Source organism: Aquarana catesbeiana, linkage group LG03 (assembly GCF_042186555.1).
Source record: "Aquarana catesbeiana isolate 2022-GZ linkage group LG03, ASM4218655v1, whole genome shotgun sequence".
Taxonomy (NCBI): domain Eukaryota; kingdom Metazoa; phylum Chordata; class Amphibia; order Anura; family Ranidae; genus Aquarana; species Aquarana catesbeiana.
In genome coordinates, this window is record NC_133326.1 from 113,567,762 (window position 1) to 113,578,209 (window position 10,448).

A 10,448-nucleotide genomic window follows, 5' to 3' on the forward strand; every position below is an offset into this window, starting at 1 on the left:
GGATTGGACCAGCATGAAAGAGAATCTTTCCCAGTGAAATCTATCAGTGTTGCTGGATTTCATATCAGTTCGACCGTTTGCTCCAACAGAGAGTGTTTGATTTGGGACATTACCCACTAAGCAGTATCTATCACAAGAACTTTAAGCAGAAGGCTGTCTGAGATTCAAACTCTTAGAGCAGGGGTAGGCAACCTCGGCCCTCCAGCTGCTTTGAAACTACCCATGAGCCCCATGAGACATTTCAAGACCCTGACAATCACAGGCATAACTCCTAGAGGCAGAGGCATGATGGGATTTGTAGTTTCACCACAGCTGGAGGGCTGAGGTTGCCTACCCCTTGCTCATTACATGATATGAAAAGCGCAATTGTGGATAGAAACTTCTTTCAAGTTCTGGACACGTCCAATTTGTGTGACTTTTCTGTGTGATCCTCTGGAAAGTTAGGCAATGCCAAGATAATTGTTAGATTGAGGGCTGCCGCTACCCTTGATGCAAGATGATCTGCACTACAGGATGCAACTCTACTCCTGAAAAGAAAACAATATCTTTCTGAAGCTCTAAGACAGGTGTAGGCAACCACGACCCTCCAGCTGTGGTGAAACTACAAATCCCATCATGCCTCTGCCTCTAGGAGTCATGCCTGTGATTGTTAGGGTCTTGCAATGTCTCATGGGACTTGTAGTTTCAAAACAGCTGGAGGGCTGAGGTTGCCTACCCCTGCTTTACGGAGTAGATCCGGGTGCCTTGCCATCAGTGGACTTCGGAGGAATGATTATTCAGTCTTTTGTCCCATTCTAATTTAAAAATTGATTTGACAAGTAGAACGCTCACTATCAGTTAGTTATTTATCACTGGTATGCTGCCATGTTGGCGTCAGGAAAACTGAAAATTGTATCAAATACTTACCGTAATTTTCCTTTCCTGATGCCAATCCATGGCAGCATACGGACCCACCCTTGTACGTTTTGGTATGTAGCTAATTACAAAGAATAGGGTTGGGCCTAACTACTACTTTATTTATGCTATTCACTGGTCCTGGGGGGGGGGGGGGGGGAGGGAAGCAGAACTTTATCACTGGTATGCTGCCGTGGATTGGCGTCAGGAAAGGAAAATTACGGTAAGTATTTGATACAATTTGCCATTTTCTTTTTGGCTTTAGATAGGGTGCAGGAGGATTAGAATGCTTATCAGCTTTTATTGCTATCTGTGCACCCATTAAGAAGATTCTCCCTCTCTATGTCCTTTTTACCATTATCATTGAAAGTGAAATCCCAACTTTTGCGTTTTCCCCAGAAAAGTAATAGAGGGGAAATCTTCCAATGGGGACACTATTTCTGGTGATCTGGTGGTCTCCAAAGAATTCTTTTAATTTGCAAGGATTTTTTCTCACTTCCTGTTTGGCTATGGGCCAGGAAGTGAAGGGAAATCTCTGCAATGGGACACAGATGGCAAAAAAATCTGACGGGTTTTAACCCTCCCTTACTCTATCCAGAATGGAAAAAAAGGTTTTGGCTATAGTTCTACTTTAACTGAATAGGCTAAAGATGGAAGCTGATAGGGTACTATGCACAGCTGCTGCAGATCCTGTCTTCTCCAGTTTTATTAAATTCCCTCTCAAAGTCTGTAACTTCCTTCTATCTCTTCCTTTGTTTCATCTCTCCAATGCAGGTTTTTGTTTTCTGCTGTTCTCAGATCTCCTGTTCTAGAGTGGCTATGTTCGTTCTCCATGCCCGCCTTGTGTATGTGAACATAGCTACCCTTTCCTGCTTGCCACAGCCGATTCAGCGCTATGGAAATTGTAGTGCGCATGGGAAGAGCATGTGACCAGAAATAATGGTCACTGCTTGCCATACACTTGTAGCAGGGAGGTGCAGCGATGGAGGATTGTACAGGACAAAAAAACAGAGCCATAGTATACTTGATATTTTGGAACGGTTGATGTACTGTAGAAAGATAAAAGATAAAAAGTGAGTGTCACTTTGTTTAAACCATTGCCACATGCATGGGCTTTGTGTCACTGGGTGGCTTATGTTTCTTTGCTCACAGCACAGAGACCAAGTTGTCAGAGAGATTTTTCAGTCCCCACTGACGATCAGTAGTGGACCAACTCCCAATCATGTGACCGCTGTGAGAGCCAATCAGTGTGGTCTGGGACTGCCTGAGTGCTGCCAGCACTGGGGAGCTACAGTTCATTGAGAGAACAATGAATGTACTGTGACATACTGAAGCAGAGCATGATCCCCTCGCTTCGGAGACTGGGCGGCAGGGCAGTATTCCAACATAACGTCCCCAAACACACCTCCAAGATGACCACTGCCTTGCTAAAGAAGCTGAGGGTAAAGGTGATAAATTGGCCATCCAGATCGGGTCTCCAGACCTAAACCCTATTGAGCATCTGTGGAGCATCCTCAAATGGAAGGTGGAGGAGCGCAAGGTCTCTAACATCCACCAGCTCTGTGATGTCATCATGGAGGAGTGGAAGAGGACTCCAGTGGCAACCTGTGAAGCTCTGGTGAACTCCATGCCCAAGAGGGTTAAGGCAGTGCTGGAAAATAATGGTGGCCACACAAAATATTGACGATTTGAGCACAATTTGGACATTTTCACTTAGGGGTGTACTCACTTTTGTTGCCAGCGGTTTAGACATTATTGGCTGTGTGTTGAGTTATTTTGAGGGGACAGCAAATTTACACTGTTATACAAGCTGTACACTCACTACTTTATATTGTAGCAAAATGTAATTTCTTCAGTGTTGTCATATGAAAAGATATAATAAAATATTTACACAAATGTGTGTGTATATATATAAATAAATAAAATCACAAAAACAGTGTCTTGCAGACACTGCATTTCTATTTAATTAAATGTTCTGCACCTTTTAGATAGACAACTTAAAATATGTCAGCCACTAAACACATACTAGATAGCAAAAACAAGAGAAAGCTTCCAGACACATAATGTAAAAATTGCTATGCAGTACAAAATGCTCAGTTAAGTATTTTCTTCATTTTGTGCAGCAATAAAAATGAAATGTGGGAGCCAATGCTCCAGGTCCTGGACTGTACCTGGGGAGATCTTTGAACAGCTGGACAGCAGCAGCTGTGTACATATATCCAATATGTGAAAGCACCTGGAAACAGGCAGCTTAAAGAGATATAAAAATGAATTTTGAGAATTAGAGGAGGGTTTCCTTAGTAATATGCAAATGTTAGCGAACTTTCACAACCATTTAGAACTTTAATATGAGTAGCTACAGATATTCAGGCCTTGTTCACACAGGCCAATTTAATCTGCACTCAACCCCCCCCCCCCATGCAGGGCCGTGTTTATCAGCATGCGAATGCACAAGTTTTGTGTAGATCCCCCGTTCTAGCAGTCCCATAATTGTCATATCGGACACAGTTGCTGCTCCCAACGGGATTGATTGCCGAAAACTGAAGAGTGCAGAATCTGGTGCAGCTGTGCATAGAAACCAATCAGCTGCTAACTTTAGCTGTTTCAATTAAGCTTTGCCAAAAAAAACCTGGATGCCGATTGGTTTCTATGCACCAGATTTTGCACTCTCCAGTTTTAGTAAATCAACCCCACTGTGACATCCATGCAGGGCCATGCACCCACACAGATGTCACACTGGGAGCAGTTGTGTAAATGCCCCATGCTGCATGTCAACTGACAGCAATGGGACTGTCAGCATGGGAATGCACGCAACACCTGTTCAGGTCACAGATTAAAACACCCTGTATGAACGAGGCATTGGGACCCTTTTACACAGGCTGTGCAATCAGGTCTGCCTGTCAGTTTTTCAGGCGGACCTGATCAGATCCTGCATTGTCCTCAATGGAGTAGTGGATGTCAGCGTACACATGTCTGCTGCCATCCAATCCGCCGAAGACGGTTCTATTCCCCATTTGTACTGCTGATTGGATCAGATTGAAAAATGGACAGACAGTCCGTCTTCATCCGATTGCCCCATAGAGAGTGGAACTGTGTCCGTTCTGCATAGCTGAGCGGACACGGACCTGTCATCCACCTGTTTAGTGAGGATCAGCAGAGAGATCCCCCTCCTGAGCAAACAGATTCCACATACCGGAGGCACCGGTGTGAAAGGGGCCTTAGGCGGCATACAGAATGTGTTTTAGCAGCATACATTGTTGCTGAATTTCAAATGTATACTAATCCCAACCAAAAAATATATATATATTTAATGGAGTAGCCAAATTATATCCTGTGAGTCACATCTGGCCTCTACAAGATTTTACTCATCCCGCAGCTAGGGTCAGTGGCATATCAGCAATATGAACAGATTGAGGCCAGCAGAGATGGTTCATAACCTCCAATTCATACCCTGCCCCATCCAGACTCCAGCAGTCCCCCGTCCCCCCCTCCCCCCACATTATCATCCCTGTCATTGTTTTCTACAACCATCAGCATCAAGATTTTATTTGGCCCACAACTAGGGTCAGTGGTGTACCCTCAATGTGGGCCCACTGTACTCGCACACAGGTGAGCAGGGGTCCACTAATAACCAATGACGTGCCTGCCCCCAGCATTTATAGGATAGGATTTCTTACAACCAGACCTAGTGCAAACTCCTGGTTCTAGTCCAGCTACAGCCATGCTTACAATGGTGGTGGGGGGTGAACCATGATGTAAGCAGGAGGTGGACCTCATTTCTAAAACCAATTCTCTCTTTCTTTTTTTTTTAGTTCACAAATATTTGTAAAATATACATTGTGGCACTTGCACTGAAAAGTTTGGAGACATCTGCTATAAAACTTCTCCCCTTAGGAAACAGGATTGAATGCAACTATCAGCTGGACCCACATTTGTCTGCATTACTCAGAGAACAGTTGTCTATGTGGTGACAATAATGGATCCTTACCATATCTGAAAGGTTAGACGAAATATGCAACTGCAATTCCAAAACACCATAAACATTTACCTGTTAGCACCTCCCACCACATTATTACTGCAAAGATGGGTCTGTACCAGGTGGCAGGATGGTTTCCCTGAAAATTCAACTCTTTTAAAAAGGAGAAGTTCATCTTTTCCAACTTGTTACACCGATATTTAGGGTATAACATGTTCTCTTTTTTTTTCTGCTCCTCGCCCACTAACCCCAATCCCACCAGCTGTCAGATTTTGAAAACAGTGCGGCTGTGTCTGCATCAATAGGTGGAGACAGGGCGGCCCGGGGGCAAGCCCACATCAGTGCCCCCATAGAAAGTGTCTATGGGGCACTCAGCAGGGGACCCAGAACAGGAGGATCGGTGCTGCTCTGTGCAAAACTAGTTCACACCTTGCACAAAGCAGGCAAGTACAACATGTTGTTTTTTTAATAAAATAACAAATAAAGCTTTACAATCAATCAATTTAAGTATGTAGAGCAACAGTGTATAATAAAAGAAAACCCTTAACTTTTTAGCAGTTATTATCTTCTAGGGTCTGTTAAAGTGATTGTAAAGTTTGTTTTTTTCTATAAAAATAACAAACATGTTATACTTACCTGCCCTATGTAGTGGTTTTGCACAGAGCAGCCCAGATCCTGCTCTTCTCGGGTCCCTCTTCGGCTCTCCTGGCCCCTCCCTCCTGTCGAGTGCCCCCACAGCATGCAGCTTGCTATAGGGGCACCCAAGCTGAGTTACAGCTCCGTGTTCATTCAGACAGGGAGCAGCGGTTCAACCCTGCCCCACCCCCCTCTCTCTCTCCTGATTGGCTAACTAACTTTGATTGACAGCAGCAGGAGGCAACTGCTCCAATGCTGTCTCAGCCAATCAGGAGGGAGAGTCCCAGACACTCCTGGACATCGCTGGAGAGAGATGGGGCTCAGGTATTAGGGGGTGTTGGGGTGGCTGCTGCACACAGAAGGTTTTTTTATCCTAATGCATAAAATGCATTAGGATAAAAAACCTTCTGACTTTACAACCACTTTAAATACACAAATATAGCAGAAACCTAGTGAAACTATTTTTATAGAAATTAAAAACACAACTGGAAACATCAAAGGCTTCATTAACAAAACGTCAAACAGATATGACAAGAATGACAGCAAGAGTAGACACTGGTGTGAGCACAACACATTACAATAGAGAATGAGTGTACCCTCATTAGTATATAAATATAACACACAAGCTTTGGTACATTATCCATACAGAATATAAAAATATTTTAGTGTCTTAAAGATAAATTTCAGGCATGGTACATTTCTACATAGTTAGCTTTATCCAGCTTGGAACTATGTAACTATGAATATACTATACCTGGCCGATGGCCCTGGAAGCTGGAAATCTCTGAAGTACTCACCACTACTCCAGTGATCTCCACTTTTTTGGGGGTCCTGTACAGAGCGGTTGCCCTGCAGTCTTCTAAACACAGGGGGGTCGGCCACTCAGCACGGGCACCATTCAGGGAGTACTCTGCATTTTCTGAATAAATGCAGAGTGGTCTCTGACTGGACGAGCCAGGGAGGCGGGGTGGTGACATCGCTGTGTCCAAGTTGTCCAATCAGAGAACAATTTGCATTCATTTAGAAAGTGCAAAGCATTCTCTGGATGGCACCCATGTTGAGCCCCGACCTCCAGTATTCACAATGCATCAGGCTGGCCAGCCTCTCAGCACGGGACCCGGAAACAAGCGGAGATCACTGTAGTATGTTAGCCCAAATAACAATAGTCCCACACTCCACAATGAGGAAGGTGACAGGTAGTGTTGTGGGGTGATAGAAAATCCCCAAATTACACAGCATTCAAAATCTGCTATTACATCCCGCTCATCCTGTTGGCCCCACCGATTGTTTACTCATAGAATAGGGATAAAAGAAAAAGCATTGCACAATGATCAGCAACCACATCATCATATTTATCGCACAAGCGGATCCACTCACATATCATTATAAGGTACCAGTGCTTAGAGAACAATCAGACGCTGCTAGCGAATTACTTTCCTCCTACCATATCCACCGTGCTTCATGCAGACACATCAGATGACGTCACTGGCTCCTCCCAATGCGTTGCATCATGTCACGTGACTTTATCAAGGGTCACGTGACATGTCGCGTCGGGAGGAGCCAGTGACGCCATCCGATGTGTCTGCATGAAGCACGTGGATGTGGTAGGAGGAAAGTAATTCGCTAGCAGTGTCTGATTGTTCTCTAAGCGCTGTTACCTTATAAGGATATGTGAGTGGATCCACTTGTGCGATATATATGATGATGTGGTTGCTGATCATTGCGCAATGATTTGTTTCTTTTATCCCTATTCTATGAGTAAACCACGGTGGAGCCAACAGGATGAGCAGGATGTAATAGCAGATTATGAATGCTGTGTAATTTGGGGATTTTCTATCACCCCACAACACTACCTGTCACCTTCCTCATCGTGGAACTATCGGTTCATTAGGAGTGTGGGACTATTGTTATTTGGGCTAACAGTTGCTCCTGTGGAGGGGTGGTGTTTGCCTCCAGTGCTGGTGATTTAACACATTCAGTAGCAATGTATTGAAGGTCTCCTTATTATATATTCTCTGCTGATATGCACACTATATTTATTTTTATTTATTGCCAGTATTATTTTATGTAATTTTTCACTAATAGTAGTCTGTGCACTTTATTAGAAAGTTAATTGTAGCGCACTATTGTTTGTCAGAGCACTATGAGAATGGTTGCAGCTTAATTATTTAGGCATTTTCTAATTTGATTTATTTAATCACATATTATCAGCGCTGTAGTACACCATTTTTTTCCTGTAGTATGTTGCAATGCAGCAATGCTGACTTCTAGGTGCATCGGCTAGATAAGGTATATACAGTTACATTGGTCCAAGCTGGGCCAGTGTAACTAAAGAAGAAGAATTTCAGGCATGGTATATTTTTACATAATCTTAGGCAAACAAATCTAGGTTCAGATTATGCTTTAAGCGCTGGTTCACACTGATGTGGGATTGAAATCGTGCGCGTTCAGCTGAACTCGCACAAATTTCATTCCCGCATGTCAGTCCAACGATTTCAAAAACATCTGTGTGGTTACCTGCACAGATGTCTATTGAAATCGCACCTAAAATTGCCAAAAGTAGTACAGAAACTACTTTTGGGAATCGATGCGGTGGTTCCATTGCGGGTAATAGCTGATTAGACATGTCAAATCACATCAATGTGAACCAGGGATCTCCAAACTACGGCCCTCCAGCTGTTGCGGAACTACACATCCCATGAGGCATTGTAAAAACTCTGACATTCACAAACATGACTAGGCATGATGGGAATTGTAGTTCCTGAATAACTGGAGGGCCCTAGTTTGGAGACCCCTGATTTAAAGGATAACTAATAAAAACTATCCTTTAAATGAACAACCCCCTCTAAGTCAAAAAGCTCCCAGTTGTTAGGCCCGTTAGTTGACAACGGAAGCCCCATAGTAACTCTATGGGTGACGTCACTTCCCATTAATTTCCCAACCAACTGTCGGCCTTGTCCTCTGTAGAGCTTCTGCCACTGGGGACTGGACCAGAGCAGCTTCAGAAAAGGTATGTATAGCAATTTCTTCAATACAGGATTATATAGATTAGGGTTAGATCGTGGATGCCTATAGACTTTGCAAATTGGAGCACATTTATTTTGTCATTAAAGCGGACCTTCAGTCATTTTTTTCATCTTTCCATCTATTATATCTTCTGCCCTTGTTGTTTTAACTTTGGATAGTAAAATATTTTTTTTTTGCCAGTAAATACCTTATACGGCCCACTTCCTGTTTGTCTGGTAAAAAGCCCAGGCTTATGACATCATGCAGAGCTCTCTTTCTCACTCTGGCGAGAGATTGCCAGGAAGAGAAGGGGGGGGGGGGGGGGGGGGATGAGTCATAAGAGGGCCAATGAGAGCTGCAGAGCTAGGTGTGCCTCTGTGTAAATCCAGAAACAGGCAGCAGCTTCAGCTGCCCACAGTTAAAATGGATGCAGCCAGACTCAGAGGAGGGAGATTTCTGCAGCATATTTGGCAAGTACAGAATCACAGTATATATAAAATAATATGCAAAGTGGTTGGAGGGATGCTTCAGAATGGCAAAGATGGGGTTTTTTTTGTTTTTTTTTACAAATTATGAGAGCAGACTGTAGTTCCTCTTTAAAATGGTTGTAAAGGCAGAAGGTTTTTTATCTTAATGCATTGAGATAAAAAGCCTTCTGTGTGCAGCAGCACCCTGCGCTCCATCTAGATCCAGCAATGTTGCAAGAGAGATTCGGCTGTCCGGGACTCCCCTCCTCATTGGCTGAGACAGCAGCGTGGCGCCATTGGCTCCCGCTGCTGTCAAAGTCAGTGCGCCAATGAGGAGAGAGAGGGGGCAGGGCCATAGCTCCATGGCTGAATGGACACACAGAGCTGCGGCTCGGCTAACCCCATAGCAAGCTGCTTGCTGTGGGGGCACTCAACACCGGGGAGGGGCCAGGAGCACCAAAGAGGGACCCGAGAAGAGGAGTATCTGGGGTGCCCTGTGCAAAACCAACTGCACAGAGCAGGTAAGTAGAACATATTTTTTCTTTTTCCTTAAAAATAACAAACAAGACTTTATCACTTAAAATTGGGCTTTTAAAAGCCTCCTGAAGAGTAAATCTTGAATTCCAAATATGATTTGTTTTGCAAAACTACATTAGTCCAGTTTGGACCAATGTAAATAAGTATGCATACACCATAACCTGTAGGATCACCCTGGAAGCGGAAAATTGCTGTAGTAGTCTCCACTACTACAGTTATTGCTGCCATTTTAAAGTCCAAGGGTCACACCACTATTCCGTATTCCAGCTACCTGTGTCGCCTCCACTATGCCTACTGGACTATAACTAGCACCACAATGGTGAGGGTCTCCCTCTGATTTCTACTGCTTGTAACTTGCCTACATATATTTGTCGCCTCTCAATACCTGAAACATGTTGGATGGACTGCATAGTCTTTAAAACTGTCACTTGCTGCTGTAACCTGTGATTGGCTAACAGTACTAGCAATTCTAGTTCCAGCCTATATTTTTGTGCGCAGGCAAATATGGTAGGTTTATAAAGGATTTTAAATTATCATAGTATTACATTTAAAGCAGAATTTCACTCGTTTTTCTGTTTAATAAACAGACACTCACCTGTCCCACGGTCCAGCGATGTGGGCGCCCGAAGCCTCACTCCTCTCCCTGCCTCCCAGCGGCGCCAGCAGTGCAAGTACGGGCACCCGGCTGTGACAGCTTGCGGCTTCACAGCCGGGTGCGCACTGCGTGTCCTGAATGGCCAAGCAATCTTCTAGGACCTGTGACGTGTCCCAGAAGATTGCTGTTAGAGAGAGGAGTCATCGTCTAGGCGGCGCGAGCAGCAGTGGGAACTAGGTAACCATTCCCCCCCCCCCCCCCCCCCAAAAAAACAACATATGACATGCCAAATGTGGCATATAAGGGGTTAAGAAGTCCTTAAATTGGAAGTTCCACT